At 40.3% G+C, this 16,795-nt stretch overlaps 1 protein-coding gene across 1 annotated transcript in view; it reads left to right on the forward strand.

Annotated features, from left to right (window-relative positions):
* Positions 1–16,795, forward strand: part of GUCY2F (guanylate cyclase 2F, retinal) — a 98,027-nt gene that overhangs the window by 11,225 nt on the left and 70,007 nt on the right.

Consider the following 16,795-nt stretch of genomic DNA (forward strand, 5'->3'; position numbering starts at 1 on the left):
CATGAAGAAGAAATAAAATGTGTTTAAGAACAGGGAAACAAAACTTTAATATATACTAGTGCCATTCAAGGGGGCCTAGTAAAAAGAAATCTTGTTTCTCACCCGAGTTTGGAACCAATTCAATAGGAGAGCTGGTATATAGGAAGATATTACCATTATTATTGATAAAGCTAGTGCTGGAGAATGTGGCTTCTGTCTATATGCATTTGAGTTTCCCAGTATTGAATCTAGGGGTTGATCAGACTTCTCCATCTAGTTACCAGCATTGCTGGACCCCTATATTTCTGCCCCGTGAGGACATGCCTTTTGTAAAATGTCCAGCCTGAAAGAGCATAGTGGAGCTTACTCCCAAGAGAAAGAATTTAGGAAGGTTTGGGCTACACATGTTTAGTTCTCCTTCCAAACTAACCAGTCAGATTAAGTCACTCCTTTGTGGAAGGAATGAGTAAGGGGTTGAAGAGGTCAGGTGTTTTTTGTTAGTAGAGCTATCTCTATATGAAAGGAATCATTTGGAACGGGGAAGATTTCTTCCCTAATAATATACAAGCAATAATATTTATGTATGTATAGATGAATATATGTATAAACATATTTCAGATCAAATCACAGCCATTTGAGGGCTAGTGGAAGGAAAAGCAGTGGGGACAGGATGAAAGCAAGGAAATGAATGGACAAGAATAAAATGGACCAAAAAATGGACAAAAGACAAAAACAAAGAGGGAAAAGTACAAAAGAGACAAAGAATATGAGAGGAAGAGGGGAAGGCCAAAGATAGTTAGATTAGAAAAAATACAGAGAGGGTTTTTATAGGTTAGAGGCCAGATGTAGAAGGCAGTCATTTTCAGAATGGCCCATCAATAAGTTTAAAAATTCTAGCATTTGCTAACATATTGTATTACTTATAATACTCTGTTATAACTAATACATTAGTTATAATGTATTAGTTATAACGTTCTGGCTGTAACTAAGAGACAGCTCAACACAAAATGGCCCAAGTAATTGTTTTTTTTTTTTCAAAACTGGAAGATATGGGGGCTTTAGGGTCAGTTAATTCAGCTGCTCAGTGAGTGATGTTATCAGTGAACCAGGTTCTTTTCATCTTTCCACTTTATAATCATAGTATGCTAGATTGCCCTCCTGATCTGGTTCTTCTCCTGATCCCAAGATGACTGCTAAAGTTCCAGACATCATGTCCAAGTGCAACTGTCTACAGACAAAAATGGGGAATGTCCCTCTCTTGTGTCTCTTTTTAAGAGTGAGGAAATCTTGCCCAAATGCTCCTCAAGCAGACTTCTCCCCACACTTTCCTGGTCACAATCGTGTCCCATACCCATACCCAAACTAATAATTTAGAAAGAGGAGTGAGACCATCGTGACTGACCCTATGGCTGCTGGAAAAGTGTGCAAAAATTGAAATTCCATTAGCAAGGAAGAAGGCTATCAGGTAGGCTGGTGGCTGTGCCCAACACTCACATTCTCCATGATCCTCTCCTTTTTGTATACTATTTATTCCTTTATCCTGTGCACTGCCTCTCTTTCTGAATAAATGATTCAGACGAAACTTAGGTTTTCTTATCTCTTTCTGTCCTGAGTATTGATAACAAAGATTTTGCAGATTCTTGTTCTAATAAAAAAAAGTGACCAGCAGAGATATTAACAGTGTTGGCTTTAAACTTTATTGCCACAGGTATGTTTGTAACAAATCTTTCTTTTAGGAGACACACACATGTTTAATTGAAAACAATTCATTGATTTGGTCAAGAAAGGCAAGAATCCCTCAGACTGCTAAGAATGATTGCTCAAACCAGTTGTTTGGTATATTTATAGGCAAGCAATCATATGGTGAATTTTTGTACTTTTTATCCAATGATATGGCATCACATAGATACAAGACTAAGTCATCTTTTCACTTTAATCACAGGATTGAGGGAAATAGAAAGGTGTGTGTGTGTGTGTATCATATGTATGAGCAGATATTTTGATACAAAAATTTCAGACCTTCTACTCTTAATGTTTGATCCAATCTCTGAGCTTGTGGAAAACATAAGGTAATTAAGGTAAAAAAAGACGCCATTAGTGTGGTTGCTAGGCAGCCTGCACGCTACTTTAGACAAGGAAATAGAGAAAGTGAAAACAAAGACCCTAAAGCTTATTTAAAAAAAAAAAAGCTTTTTTGGATACATTTCCACCCCCACTTTGCAGGTGCCTTGGCTTTACTTTCATAACCAAAGAATGATAGAAGAGTGAGACAATTATTTTCACATCTCTGATAAACAAAACCGCCTTTTTTCCTAAATTACCTTGCTAAAAGGTACGCGGGCCTCTCACTGTTGTGGCCTCTCCTGTTGCGGAGCACAGGCTCTGGACGCACAGGCTCAGCGGCCATGGCTCACGGGCCCAGCCGCTCGGCGGCATGTGGGATTACTCAGTTTTGGACATTATTTGTTGACTTCCCATTATAGTTGAGGATTGTTAGCACTTATATACTTCCTTACCCTCCTTCAGACCCTCAATATAGTTATGTCACAATTTTTAGTTAAATTCATATTTTGTGTTTTTAATATTATACCTGTCTAAATATCATTCATAGATGATCCATGTGGTATACTATGGTAATAATTCATTTCAAGTATAAATTTTGATTTTTACTGGAGTTAATAATTGCTTTATTTTTTTTTATTTTTATTTTTTTTAATTTTTTATTTTTTTATTTTACAAATTTAATCAGTTATACATATACATATGTTCCCATATCCCCTCCCTTTTGCGTCTCCCTCCCACCCTCCCTATCCCACCCCTCCAGGCAGTCACAAAGCACCGAGCTCATCTCCCTGTGCTATGCGGCTGCTTCCCACTAGCTATCTACCTTACGTTTGGTAGTGTATATATGTCCATGCCGCTCTTTCACTTTGTCACAGCTTACCCTTCCCCCTCCCCATATCCTCAAGTCCATGCTCTAGTAGGTCTGTGTCTTTATTCCTGTCTTACTCCTATGTTCTTGATGACATTTTTTTTTCTTAAATTCCATATATATGTGTCAGCATACAGTATTTGTCTTTCTCTTTCTGACTTACTTCACTCTGTATGACGGACTCTAGGTCCATCCACCTCATTACAAATAGCTCAATTTCATTTCTTTTTATGGCTGAGTAATATTCCATTGTATATATGTGCCACATCTTCTTTATCCATTCATCCGATGATGGACACTTAGGTTGTTTCCATCTCCGGGCTATTGTGAATAGAGCTGCAATGAACATTTTGGTACATGTCTCTTTTTGAATTATGGTTTTCTCAGGGTATATGCCCAGTAGTGGGATTGCTGGGTCATATGGTAGTTCCATTTGTAGTTTTTTAAGGAACCTCCATACCGTTCTCCATAGTGGCTGTACCAATTCACATTCCCACCAGCAGTGCAAGAGTGTTCCCTTTTTTCCACACCCTCTCCAGCATTTATTGTTTCTAGATTTTTTGATGATTGCCATTCTGACTGGTGTGAGATGATATCTCATTGTAGTTTTGATTTGCATTTCTCTAATGAGTAAAGATGTTGAGCATCCTTTCATGTGTTTGTTGGCTGTCTGTATATCTTCTGTGGAGAAATGTCTATTTAGGTCTTCTGCCCATTTTTGGATTGGGTTGTTTGTTTTTTTGCTATTGAGCTGCATGAGCTGCTTATAAATTTTGGAGATTAATCCTTTGTCAGTTGCTTCATTTGCAAATATTTTCTCCCATTCTGAGGGTTGTCTTTTGGTCTTGTTTATGGTTTCCTTTGCTGTGCAAAAGCTTTGAAGTTTCATTAGGTCCCATGTGTTTATTTTTGTCTTTATTTCCATTTCTCTAGGAGGTGGGTCAAAAAGAATCTTGCTGTGATTTATGTCATAGAGTGTTCTGCCTATGTTTTCCTCTAGGAGTTTGATAGTGTCTGGCCTTACATTTAGGTCTTTAATCCATTTTGAGCTTATTTTTGTGTATGGTGTTAGGGAGTGATCTAATCTCATACTTTTACATGTCCCTGTCCAGTTTTCCCAGCACCACTTATTGAAGAGACTGTCCTTTCTCCACTGTACATTCCTGCCTGCTTTATCAAAGATAAGGTGACCATATGTCCGTGGGTTTATCTCTGGGCTTTCTATCCTGTTCCACTGATCTATCTTTCTGTTTTTGTGCCAGTACCATACTGTCTTGATTACTGTAGCCTTGTAGTATAGTCTGAAGTCAGGGAGCCTGATTCCTCCAGCTCCATTTTTCGTTCTCAAGATTGCTTTGGCTATTCGGGGTCTTTTGTGTTTCCATACAAATTGTGAAATTTTTTGTTCTAGTTCTGTGAAAAATGCCATTGGTAGTTTGATAGGTATTGCATTGAATCTGTAGATTGCTTTGGGTAGTAGAGTCATTTTCACAATGTTGATTCTTCCAATCCAAGAACATGGTACCTCTCTCCATCTATTTGTATCATCTTTAATTTCTTTCATCAGTGTCTTATAATTTTCTGCATACAGGTCTTTTGTCTCCTTAGGTAGGTTTATTCCTAGATATTTTATTCTTTTTGTTGCAATGGTAAATGGGAGTGTTTCCTTGATTTCACTTTCAGATTTTTCATCATTAGTATATAGGAATGCCAGAGATTTCTGTGCATTAATTTTGTATCCTGCAACTTTACCAAATTCATTGATTAGCTCTAGTAGTTTTCTGGTAGCATCTTTAGGATTCTCTATGTATAGTATCATGTCATCTGCAAACAGTGACAGCTTTACTTCTTCTTTTCCCATTTGGATTCCTTTTATTTCCTTTTCTTCTCTGATTGCTGTGGCTAAAACTTCCAAAACTATGTTGAATAAGAGTGGTGAGAGTGGGCAACCTTGTCTTGTTCCTGATCTTAGTGGAAATGGTTTCAGTTTTTCACCATTGAGGACGATGCTGGCTGTGGGTTTGTCATATATGGCCTTTATTATGTTGAGGAGAGTTCCCTCTATGCCTACTTTCTGCAGGGTTTTTATCATAAATGGGTGTTGAATTTTGTCGAAAGCTTTCTCTGCATCTATTGAGATGATCATATGGTTTTTCTCCTTCAGTTTGTTAATATGGTGTATCACGTTGATTGATTTGCATATATTGAAGAATCCTTGCATTCCTGGAATAAACCCCACTTGATCATGGTGTATGATCCTTTTAATGTGCTGTTGGATTCTGTTTGCTAGTATTTTGTTGAGGATTTTTGCATCTATGTTCATCAGTGATATTGGCCTGTAGTTTTCTTTCTTTGTGACATCCTTGTCTGGTTTTGGTATCAAGGTGATGGTGGCCTCATAGAATGAGCTTGGGAGTGTTCCTCCCTCTGCTATATCCTGGAAGAGTTTGAGAAGGATAGGTGTTAGCTCTTCTCTAAATGCTTGATAGAATTCGCCTGTGAAGCCATCTGGTCCTGGGCTTTTGTTTGTTGGAAGATTTTTGATCACAGTTTCAATTTCAGTGCTTGTGATTGGTCTGTTCATATTTTCTATTTCTTCCTGATTCAGTCTTGGCAGGTTGTGCATTTCTAAGAATTTGTCCATTTCTTCCAGATTGTCCATTTTATTGGCATAGAGTTGCTTATAGTAATCTCTCATGATCTTTTGTATTTCTGCCGTGTCAGTTGTTACTTCTCCTTTTTCATTTCTAATTCTATTGATTTGAGTCTTCTCCCTTTTTTTCTTGATGAGTCTGGCTAATGGTTTATCAATTTTGTTTATCTTCTCAAAGAACCAGCTTTTAGTTTTATTGATCTTTGCTATCGTTTCCTTCATTTCTTTTTCATTTATTTCTGATCTGATTTTTATGATTTCTTTCCTTCTGCTAACTTTGGGATGTTTTTGTTCTTCTTTCTCTAATTGCTTTAGGTGCAAGGTTAGGTTGTTTATTCGAGATGTTTCCTGTTTCTTAAGGTGGGATTGTATTGCCATAAACTTCCCTCTTAGAACTGCTTTTGCTGCATCCCATAGGTTTTGGGTCGTCGTATCTCCATTGTCATTTGTTTCTAGGTATTTTTTTAATTTCCTCTTTGATTTCTTCAGTGATCACTTCGTTATTAAGTAGTGTATTGTTTAGCCTCCATGTGTTTGTATGTTTTACAGCTCTTTTCCTGTAATTGATATCTAGTCTCATAGCATTGTGGTCAGAAAAGATACTTGATACAATTTCAATTTTCTTAAATTTACCAAGCCTTGATTTGTGACCCAAGATATGATCTATCCTGGAGAATGTTCCATGAGCACTTGAGAAAAATGTGTATTCTGTTGTTTTTGGATGGAATGTCCTATAAATATCAATTAAGTCCATCTTGTTTAATGTATCATTTAAAGCTTGTGTTTCCTTATTTATTTTCATTTTGGATGACCTGTCCATTGGTGAAAGTGGGGTGTTAAAGTCCCCTACTATGATTGTGTTACTGTCGATTTCTCCTTTTATGGCTGTTAATATTTCCCTTATGTATTGAGGTGCTCCTATGTTTGGTGCATAAATATTTACAATTGTTATATCTTCTTCTTGGATTGATCCCTTGATCATTATGTAGTGTCCTTCTTTGTCTCTTCTAGTAGTCTTTATTTTAAAGTCTATTTTGTCTGATATGAGAATTGCTACTCCAGCTTTCTTTTGGTTTCCATTTGCATGGAATATCTTTTTCCATCCCCTTACTTTCAGTCTGTATGTGTCTCTAGGTCTGAAGTGGGTCTCTTGTAGACAGCATATATATGGGTCTTGTTTTTGTATCCATTCAGCCAGTCTGTGTCTTTTGGTGGGAGCATTTAGTCCATTTACATTTAAGGTAATTATTGATATGTATGTTCCTATTCCCATTTTCTTAATTGTTTTGGGTTCGTTATTGTAGTTCTTTTCCTTCTGTTGTGTTTCTTGCCTAGAGAAGTTCCTTTAGCATTTGTTGTAAAGCTGGTTTGGTGGTGCTGAACTCTCTCAGCTTTTGCTTGTCTGTAAAGGTTTTAATTTCTCCATCAAATCTGAATGAGATCCTTGCTGGGTAGAGTAATCTTGGTTGCAGGTTTTTCTCCTTCATCACTTTAATTATGTCCTGCCACTCCCTTCTGGCTTGTAGAGTTTCTGCTGAGAGATCAGCTGTTATCCTGATGGGGATTCCCTTGTGTGTTATTTGTTGTTTTTGCCTTGCTGCTTTTAATATGATTTCTTTGTGTTTAATTTTTGACAGTTTGATTAATATGTGTCTTGGTGTATTTCTCCTTGGATTTATTCTGTATGGGACTCTCTGTGCCTCCTGGACTTGATTAACTATTTCCTTTCCCATATTAGGGAAGTTTTCAACTATAATCTATTCAAATATTTTCTCAGTCCCTTTCTTTTTCTCTTCTTCTTCTGGAACCCCTATAATTCGAATGTTGGTGCATTTAATGTTGTCCCAGAGGTCTCTGAGACTGTCCTCTGTTCTTTTCATTCTTTTTTCTTTATTTTGCTCTGCAGCAGTTATTTCCACTATTTTATCTTCCACCTCACTTATCCGTTCTTCTGCCTCAGTTATTCTGCTATTGATCCCATCTAGAGTATTTTTTATTTCATGTATTGTGTTTTTAATCGATGCTTGATTCATCTTTAGTTCTTCTAGGTCCTTGTTAACTGTTTCTTGCATTTTGTCTATTCTATTTCCAAGATTTTGGATCATCTTTACCATCATTATTCTGAATTCTTTTTCAGGTAGATTGCCTATTACCTCTTCATTTGTTAGGTCTGGTGGGTTTTTATCTTGCTCCTTCTCCTGCTGTGTGTTTTTCTGTCTTCTCATTTTGCTTATGTTACTGTGTTTGGGGTCTCCTTTTTGCAGGCTGCAGGTTCGTAGTTCCCGTTGTTTTCGGTGTCTGTCCCCAGTGGCTAAGGTTGGTTTAGTGTGTTGTGTAGGCTTCTTGGTGGAGGGGACTACTGCCTGTGTTCTGGTGGATGAGGCTGGATCTTGTCTTTCTGGTGGGCAGGTCCACGTCTGGTGGTGTGTTTTGGGGTGTCTGCAGACTTTTTATGATTTTAGGCCACCTCTCTGCTAATGGGTGGCGTTGTGTTCCTGTCTTGCTAGTTGTTTGGCATAGGGTGTCCAGCACTATAGCTTGCTGGTCGTTGAGTGAAGCTGGGTGCTACTGTTGAGATGGAGATCTCTGGAAGATTTTCGCCGTTTGATATTGTGTGGAGCTGGGAGGTCTCTTGTGGACCAGTGTCCTGAAGTTGGCTCTCCCACCTCAGAGGCACAGCACTGACTCCTGGCTCCTCAATTTGGGATGATTTGTTGTCTATTCCTGTATTCCACAGATGCAGGGTACATCAAGTTGATTGTGGAGCTTTAATCCGCTGCTTCTGAGGCTGCTGGGAGAGGTTTCCCTTTCTCTTCTTTGTTCTCACAGCTCCTCGGTCTCAGCTTTGGATTTGGCCCCGCCTCTGCGTGTAGGTCGCCGGAGGGCGTCTGTTCTTCGCTCAGACAGGACAGGGTTAAAGGAGCAGCCTCTTCGGGGACTCTGGCTCACTCAGGCCGGGCGGGAGGGAGGGGCACGGAGTGCGGGGCGAGCCTGCAGCGGCAGAGGTCGGCGTGACGTTGCAGCAGCCCGAGGCGTGCCGTGCGTTCTCCCAGGGAAGCCGCCCCTGGATCCCGGGACCCTGGCAGTGGCGGGCTGCGCAGGCTCCCGGAAGGGCGGTGTGGACAGTGACCTGTGCTCGCACACAGGCTTCTTGGCGGCGGCAGCAGCAGCCCCAGCGTCCCACGCCCGTCTCTGGGCTCCGCGCTTTCAGCCGCGACTCGCGCCCGTCTGTGGAGCCCCTTTAAGTATCACTCTTAATCCCCTCTCCTCGCGCACCAGGAAACCAAGAGGGAAGAAAAAGTCTCCTGCCTCTTCGGCAGCTCCAGAGTTTTCCCGGATTCCCTCCCGGCTAGCTGTGGCACATTAGCCCCCTTCAGGCTGAGTTCTCGCCGCCAGCCCCAGTCCTCTCCCTGCGCTCTGACCGAAGCCCGAGCCTCAGCTCCAGCGCCGCCCGCCCCGGCGGGGGAGCAGACAATCCTCTCGGGCTGGTGAGTGCCGCTCGGCACCGCTCCTCTGTGCGGGAATCTCTCCGCTTTGCCCTACCCAGGTATGTGGGGAGTTTCTTGCCTTTTGGGAGGTCTGGGGTCTTCTGCCAGCGTTCAGTAGGTGTTCTGTAGGAGTTGTTCCACGTGTAGCTTGCTTTATTTTTTAATTTGTTTACCTTAATTTGGATTTCTAAGTCTTTCTGTACTGTCTGATAAAGCTGTAGAATCCTCTCAAAACAATTTTATACACAGTAAAATCTGTTAAATACCTTATCAATTTCATTTGTTTTTCCTGTCCTCCTATTCCAATCTAAACTTGTTGTTCCCTAAGGTTGCTGTACAGCTGTTATGATAGGATCTGTCTTTTCATCACCCTGGAAATTCGCTTTCTCTTTCTTCTGTGCCAGATTCACTATTCATGACTCTCATGACTCCCATTTTCTTGTTTACTCTCTCATTTTGGTTGAGCGCATCCTTTAGTAGCTTCTGAGAAAGGTATACAGGAGGTAAACTTTTGAAATTTTGCACTGAGAGTCTTTATTCTAGCTTCATTATTGATTGATAGTTTGATTAAATATGTAAATCTAGGTTAAAAATTATTTTCTATTAGCACTTTGAAGACATGGCACATTGTCTTCTTATTTCCACCGTAGGTGTTGAGAACTCCAAAGTCATTCTTATTCCTGATCCTTTGAAACAACCTGTTTTCACTCCTCCTTATCTCCCCCGGAAACTTTTAAGGTTAACTCTTTATTCCTGAAGTAATGAAATTTCATGATTATGTCTGGGTCTTTGACATGTACTATGCTGTATATTTGGTGGGATGTTTCAATCTAGAAGCTCATTCTGCCTAGAAAATTTTCTTATGTTATTTTTTTTATAATTTCCTCAACAACATTGTCTTTGCTCTTTCTGAAAATATTATTAGTTGGATATAAGATTGCCTGGGTTGATTTTTTAATTGTATTATTAGTTCTCTTGTATCACCCATATCTTTGTTTTTAGCTTTTCTTCCTTGAAGAATTCCTCAATTTTGTGTTCTGACTCTTTTACTGATTAAAAATTTTTTTTTGCTATCATACTTTTAAGTTCCAAGAATTGATTCTAGTTGTTTGATTATTCTATTTTGATAGTATCCTGGTTTTGAATATGGTATTTTCTCATATTTCTCTGAAGATATTCATTATCATTTCTTTGAAGTTTTCTTCTGCTGTTTGTGTTTTCCTCAGTTCCTAATTTTTCATGCTTCTTTGTTTTGGTCTTTCTATTTAATCTTGGAAGCTTTCCTTAAATGTCTGATGATCCTGGCTATCTGTATGTTTTTAAGTGTGAAGCTTTAAAAGGAGGATTTGAAGGTGTATGTACATGGTGGTTATGTTGACCTGTAGGCTTCAGTATAGGGCAATTGGCTTGCCAGCTGTTGTTTTTTTTTTTTTTTTTTCTTTTTCCCAATACCTGTAGATCTTGCCTCTTGAGCTAGTCACTTTCTTCAGAGAAGAATGTTTCAATCTCCTTCCTGGGAGTTGTAATCCTGGTTGTCACTATTCTAGGAGCCATGCTGGGAGAAGTAGACTGGGATTCTCATCATTAAGTATGAAGAGTTTAACTTCATCACTCTTTTTGTATGGCCCACCTCACTCTCACTGTCATTTGGGTCAAATGTCCCAGCTCTGGAGCTGCTCTGAATCAGTTTAACCTGTTTCCTGCAGAGATCTGGTTCTCCTTTGTAGAAATGGGATGGCAGAAGTCTAACTGCTCCTTACACAGACATTCAAAGCTATCTCTCTTTTTGTGCTCTGCCTAACCTCCACTTCTGTACAGAGTGCCTCTAATTCCTAAGCCTTTCCAGGATTCACAGGGAGCAAGTCCGCTTGTTGCTTACCAATATTCCCCTCTTCAGATACTTAGATTTAATCACCCTCCACTCTGCTAAATCAGTTACCACTCCTGTAGCAGCTTTCTATCTTCATATTCTGTGTCAAGATTATACTTGTCTTCTAGTGCCATTAGATATGGTGGTTTATTGTTTCTGTTTCTTGTTCTCCTTGTTGTTTGGGAGTGATGTTTGAGAGGAGGAAGAGAGTGAAGGAAAAGAATCTTGATTTTTCTATCTTTAATTGGGAAGTCATGAAAGGAAAAAAAGAAGTTACAAAAGGTATATATGATATTCTTTTATTGGTGGGTTTAATGATAGTCCATGAATTAACTTAGCATTTATTTATTAAGCTCAGATATAACATGGTAGTTAAGAGCATGGGCTCTGAAGGCAGACCGCTGTAAACTTACTTAAGCTCTCTGTATCTTCTTTTCATTATTTTTAGATTGGGAATAATAATAGTACCTACCTCATAGAGTTGTTGTGAGGATTAAATAAGTTAATACACATAAAGAGCTTGCCTGGCACCTAATGATTCCTCAATAAATGTTTTTCATTATTATTGTTAATGTTGTTATTTTTATTATTATGATGGCCTTGGCACTCTGCTGGTGATATAATGGAAAACAAAATAGAAGCAAGATCTTTCCTCCAGTGAAGGGGAACAGTTTTACCATTTCAGGGTGCTAAGGACACTGGGTCCAAAACTGGCACTCTATTACATATTTGTGAGAAATTCAAGACTGAGACAAGGGTCTTGAACACTAACTTCCATGATGATATTACCAGAGCCCTGTATTCCTCTTCTTAAATGCAAACAATAGCAGCTATCATGTAGTCAGTGATTATTCTGCACCAGGTAGTTTACGTAAATGATTCCAATGAATCCTCAGACCAAGCCTACAAATTAGGTATTATCAACTCCATTTTATGGATGATGAAACTGAGGCTCAAGGTAACTTGTCCAAGGTCATACAGCTGGTAAGTGGCAGAGCTGGGATTCCAACCCAAGTCTACTACCTGAAGTAATACAACCTGACCATTTAACCATACATTAACCTTTAAACAAAATTACATCGTGTCCCATGTCTAGTGCTTTACTCAAAGTAACATTGCTAAGTGACTACTACTTTGATTTGAATGGGTATTTGATTTGAATGGGTATTTGATTTGAATGGGTATTTGATTTGAATGGATTGTTTTCCTCTGATATAGGAGGTGATAGGGCTTTATGAGGACCTGTGAAAAGAGAAAAATAAATCAGAATGGAGAGATTGGGGGGGTGGGACATCAGTGAAAAACTTCCTAATTTGGTCTCAGCATGATTGGGCAAGGATTATCACTTTGTACCTTTATATTTTGGCACCAAAAGACTTCTGAAATAAGGTTTTAGTCCCTGCATTCTTCTCTTTCACTGTATTCCCAATGCTTGTTTTCAATGAAATTCTATTGGCTACAAATGCATATTGCTAGAACACACATTTTGGATATTTTTTTCCAAATGTGGCCTTATTTGGCTAAGCAAAATAAATCCTCTGGATTTCTCAGCCAGCCCGGGGGACCTTAATCTCCTACACCTATTGTTTTCCATTACCATAAATATGGGTGCTTGGCAGGGGGATGCTAGGCTGAAGGCAATGTGCTTAGGACTGGAACATTCCAGGATGGGGCCCACTAGACAGGTTGTCAGAAAAGCTTGCCTGCAGCTCACAGTGGCTACAATTGTCTTTGTACTGCATTCTATATAAAATAGGAGTGTTATCTTCATGAGTATCATATCAAACAGATTAGGCTATTAGACATTTTTTGGCTAAGTCCAAGGGTTGAGATCATGCATTATTGGAGGTACCACCTTTAATAACAAGAAGTCAATTACCCTTTGGCTTCTTGGTCTCTGTATGCACCTGGCTTTTTGTTCAAAGGTGATGTTGCCATTTTGTCCTTCAAGTGGTGCTTTCCAAGCCAGGTGTTTTTTGTGTTTTTTTTTTTTTTTTTTTTTGCGGGCCTCTAACTGTTGTGGCCTTCTCCCATTTTAGAGCACAGGCTCCGAACGCGCAGGCTCAGAGGCCATGGCTCACAGGCCCAGCCGCTCCGCAGCATGTGGGATCCTCCCGGACCGGGGCACGAACCCGTGTCCCCTGCATCGGCAGGCAGACTCTCAACCACTGCGCCACCAGGGAAGCCCCAAGCCAGGTGTTTTAATGTACACTTCCAAGGACAAAATTCTCTGGAAACCCGTTTTGTGTCTTTTAAGCACAGTAAATTTGAACTGATGATAGTCAACTTGATGACACCATGAACCATTAAACTGAACAAATTCAAATATCACTGCTCCTGACCCAGACCTTGTTCTCTTGGATACAAGCTCCAAAAAAGCCTAGGGTAGAGCTAGCTAAAGTCACTGAATAACAATGAAAGATAAGTTTCAATTATCATTCATTTATTCACAATTCATTCATTCATTCAGGCTCAGATCTATAGAGCACTCCAAACCAACAGACTGAGTCATCAGTGGTTTCACCATTCTGGCTTGTGATATAACAAGGCCATCTGCCTGACAGAAGGTCTTGCCAATCCTGTCTTGCTTCTTTTTTTTTTTTTTTTTGCGATACACGGGCCTCTCACTGTTGTGGCCTCTCCCGTTGCGGACCACAGACTCCAGATGCGCAGGCTCAGTGGCCATGGCTCACGGGCCCAGACGCTCCACGGCATGTGGGATCTTCCTGGACCAGGGCACGAACCCATGTCCCCTGCATCAGCAGGCAGACTCTCAACCACTGCGCCACCAGGGAAGCCCCTGTCTTGCTTCTTTAGGACTATAGTCAGAAGCCAAGACAGAGGGTTGTAAAGAGTGTCCTTACTTTCCTTGTCCCATCCTCTATCTCTTTTTCTCATTATTTGCAGCAGTTGCAACTACAGAGCTTTTGTTACCAATGCTAACAGAGTATGCCTTTGGCTTATGGGAAGGGGCAATTACCATTGCTGAAAGGCACAGCAGGTAAAATGGCAACACCAACCAGCTAGAACACAAATCTAAGGCCTCACAGCAAGAGTGGGGCATAGTGACAGCCCCTCTTTTGCACCCAAATGCTGTTGCTACAGCTATGTTCTTTCCTAGCTTCAAGTCCCCCTACCATACTTTTGTGGCTCTGCATGCACGCACGCGCGTGCACTCATGTGTGTGTGTATGTACACGTGTGTGTGTGGTATGTGGTGGAGGCTGGAGAATCCTGAAGAACAAGCTTCAGGTTTCATTCATCTTGGGGAGTTGCTGTCAGTCAGCTCTAACAGGGGTCAATCCGAGAGCACCAAGGGCAGCATAGGCTGGCCAGCTGAAAACTCTGTGTGATGGGTCAGCTCAGAGGTGAGGATGATGTTTTTAAGAGTTTTAATCTTTGCTTTTTGTTGTAGGTTAGATGCAGTCCCTTTCCCAGAAGGCTCTGTGCCTTTCAAAACAGAATACTAGCATTCTCCCTGCTCTCAGGGTCTTGCTGCCCTGTGGTTTTTTACTCATTTGTTTTACTAGTATTGATTTTATACTCTACCTTCCAGCCTTCACTTATTGTCATAACCTACCAAAGCCCCAGAAAACAGGCAGACTCTTGCAGCAATCCTAAATACAATTAAATGGATCATCTGAGAATGTCAGGAAGGGGAGTTAGTAAAAAACCCCTGAAGGGACCTCAGTGTGTGCTAGGCAACTAAGTGTGGATGCCTTGGTGGCAGCACATGTCATCCATTCACCATGCCTATATCTATAGTGTGTGTTAAAGCAGGGTGGTGAAGGGAGATCATTGGAATAAAACACAGATTAGATGCTCTGTTAGTGGGGCAAGGTCTTTGGCCTGAACAACTGGAAGAATGGAGTAGCTTTTAACAAAAATGGGAAAGACTCATAAATGGAGCATGAAGATTTGGGGTAAAGATTGGGAGTTTGGTTCTGGGTACACTGAACTTAATATTTAAGTAGAGATACCAAGTAAGCAGTTGACTATATGACTCTGGAATTTAGGAAACAGGTCATAACTGGAAGTGTAAACCTGACATTTATGGCATAGAGTGGTATTTAAAGCCATGAGAGCAGAAGAGATCACCAAGCGAGTGAGTGTAGATAGAGAGGAGGACCAAGGACTGAGCTGTGCAGCACGCCAATGTTAAAAGATCAGAGAAATTAAGAAGAAACTATAAACAAACCAAACAAAAAAGTCTGCAAGCTCAATTTGCTCCCTGGACTAGATCAAGATTTAGGAAGTTTCACAGGAGTTTAGACTAGAGGGGACCACAGAGAACATCTATTTCAATCAAGAATGCTAAAATAAACTAAGAACCAAGAGACTTGGGTTCTAGTCCTGATTTTATGCCTAGGTGAGTGACCATGACCACTGCAGGACATCTGATCCTGTCCCAAATATCCATAAGACATTTGGTCCACACCAAAAAGTCCTTGATATTTGGTCTTGACCAAAACGTCCATCAACATTTGGTCCATAAGACATTTGGTCCATGCCAAAAGTTCCTTGATATTTGGTCCTCTCCAAAACCATTTGGCATGGACCAAATATGCTCATGGACATTTTGGGTAGGACCAAATTTCCAGGACCTTTTGGTGTGGACCAAATGTCTTATGGACATTTTGGATAGGACTAAATATGACCAAATCTCAAGGACATTTTGGCATGGACCAAAATCTTATGACTATTTTGGACAGGACAAAGTGTTTGCTAATCGACCTTGACAAATCACTTAACTTCTTTGGGTCTCTCTTTCATATCTAGGAAGTAAGATAGCTAGACCAGATGACTCCCAAGGTTTAGACATTCATGATTCTATATCCTCATTTCAGAGAGGAAGAAACTGAAGTCCAGAGAGAGGGAATAAGTAACTCACCCAACATACTGGCATTAGGAAAAGACCCCAGGCCAGTGTGTCTTCTTCTATACTGTTGGTCTTGAACCCTGTATGAATTTTAGAATCCCTGGGGAGCTTTTCATAATACTGATTACTGGGTTCCTAACCTAAAGTGTCTCATTTTGTTGGCTGGGTTGTGTTTGGCATTAGTATTTCTGACATTCCTCAGGTAATTCTAATGTGAAGCCAGGGTTGAAAACCCTCTGCTCTACATTTACAAGGCATGGCAGTGTTTTGCTAGCTGCTACACCACTCTGCATCTTGACTTGTATTTCTAACACAGAAATGTTTCACTCAATTTTAAACCCTTTTATTCAGATGCAGATTGTTACAGGAGGATAGCTTTCTAGACCTTGTGAAACCAAAGTAACAAGTATCAGCTTTCCCTGAAGCTCAGTAAAATGGCATGACCATAGCTTTCTTGAACTCCATCCTAGAAGTGAAATGTTCTGAAAAGCTACGAAGCCATGGCCAGTGTGGGAGGAAGCATGGAGGGATCATTTGCTCTTCTTCCCCACCTTTTTGGAAAAAGGATACAAGGTTTGTTCCAAAAATAAACTTACCAGGTTAATGAGCAGGGTATCAGACACAGGACACAAATGCTGTTGCTTTTACCATATTTATATGAGAGGAAGAGTCATGCTGTCCATTGTAGCAGCCTTGTTGCCTTACAGTGGCTTCTCACCAAAACTTTGCCACTTTGCACAGCAATAGGATATGGGATTTCTTGATTAAAACCTACTTTCTCCATACACGACAACATTTGGCTCTGTATTTGTGGGTGTGTGTGTCAGTGTGCATGTCTGCATGTCTGCATGTGTATGAGTTGGGGTATATGTTTAAAACTGTATTCTAGTGTTCACTTTCTCTGGGGAGCATGTGTCTAGGAGAATAGCCATTTTGAACTTGTTCACTTTCTCTGGGGAGCACGTGTCTTGGAGAATAGCCATTCTGAACTAAGT

Source organism: Mesoplodon densirostris, chromosome X (assembly GCF_025265405.1).
Source record: "Mesoplodon densirostris isolate mMesDen1 chromosome X, mMesDen1 primary haplotype, whole genome shotgun sequence".
NCBI lineage: Eukaryota > Metazoa > Chordata > Mammalia > Artiodactyla > Ziphiidae > Mesoplodon > Mesoplodon densirostris.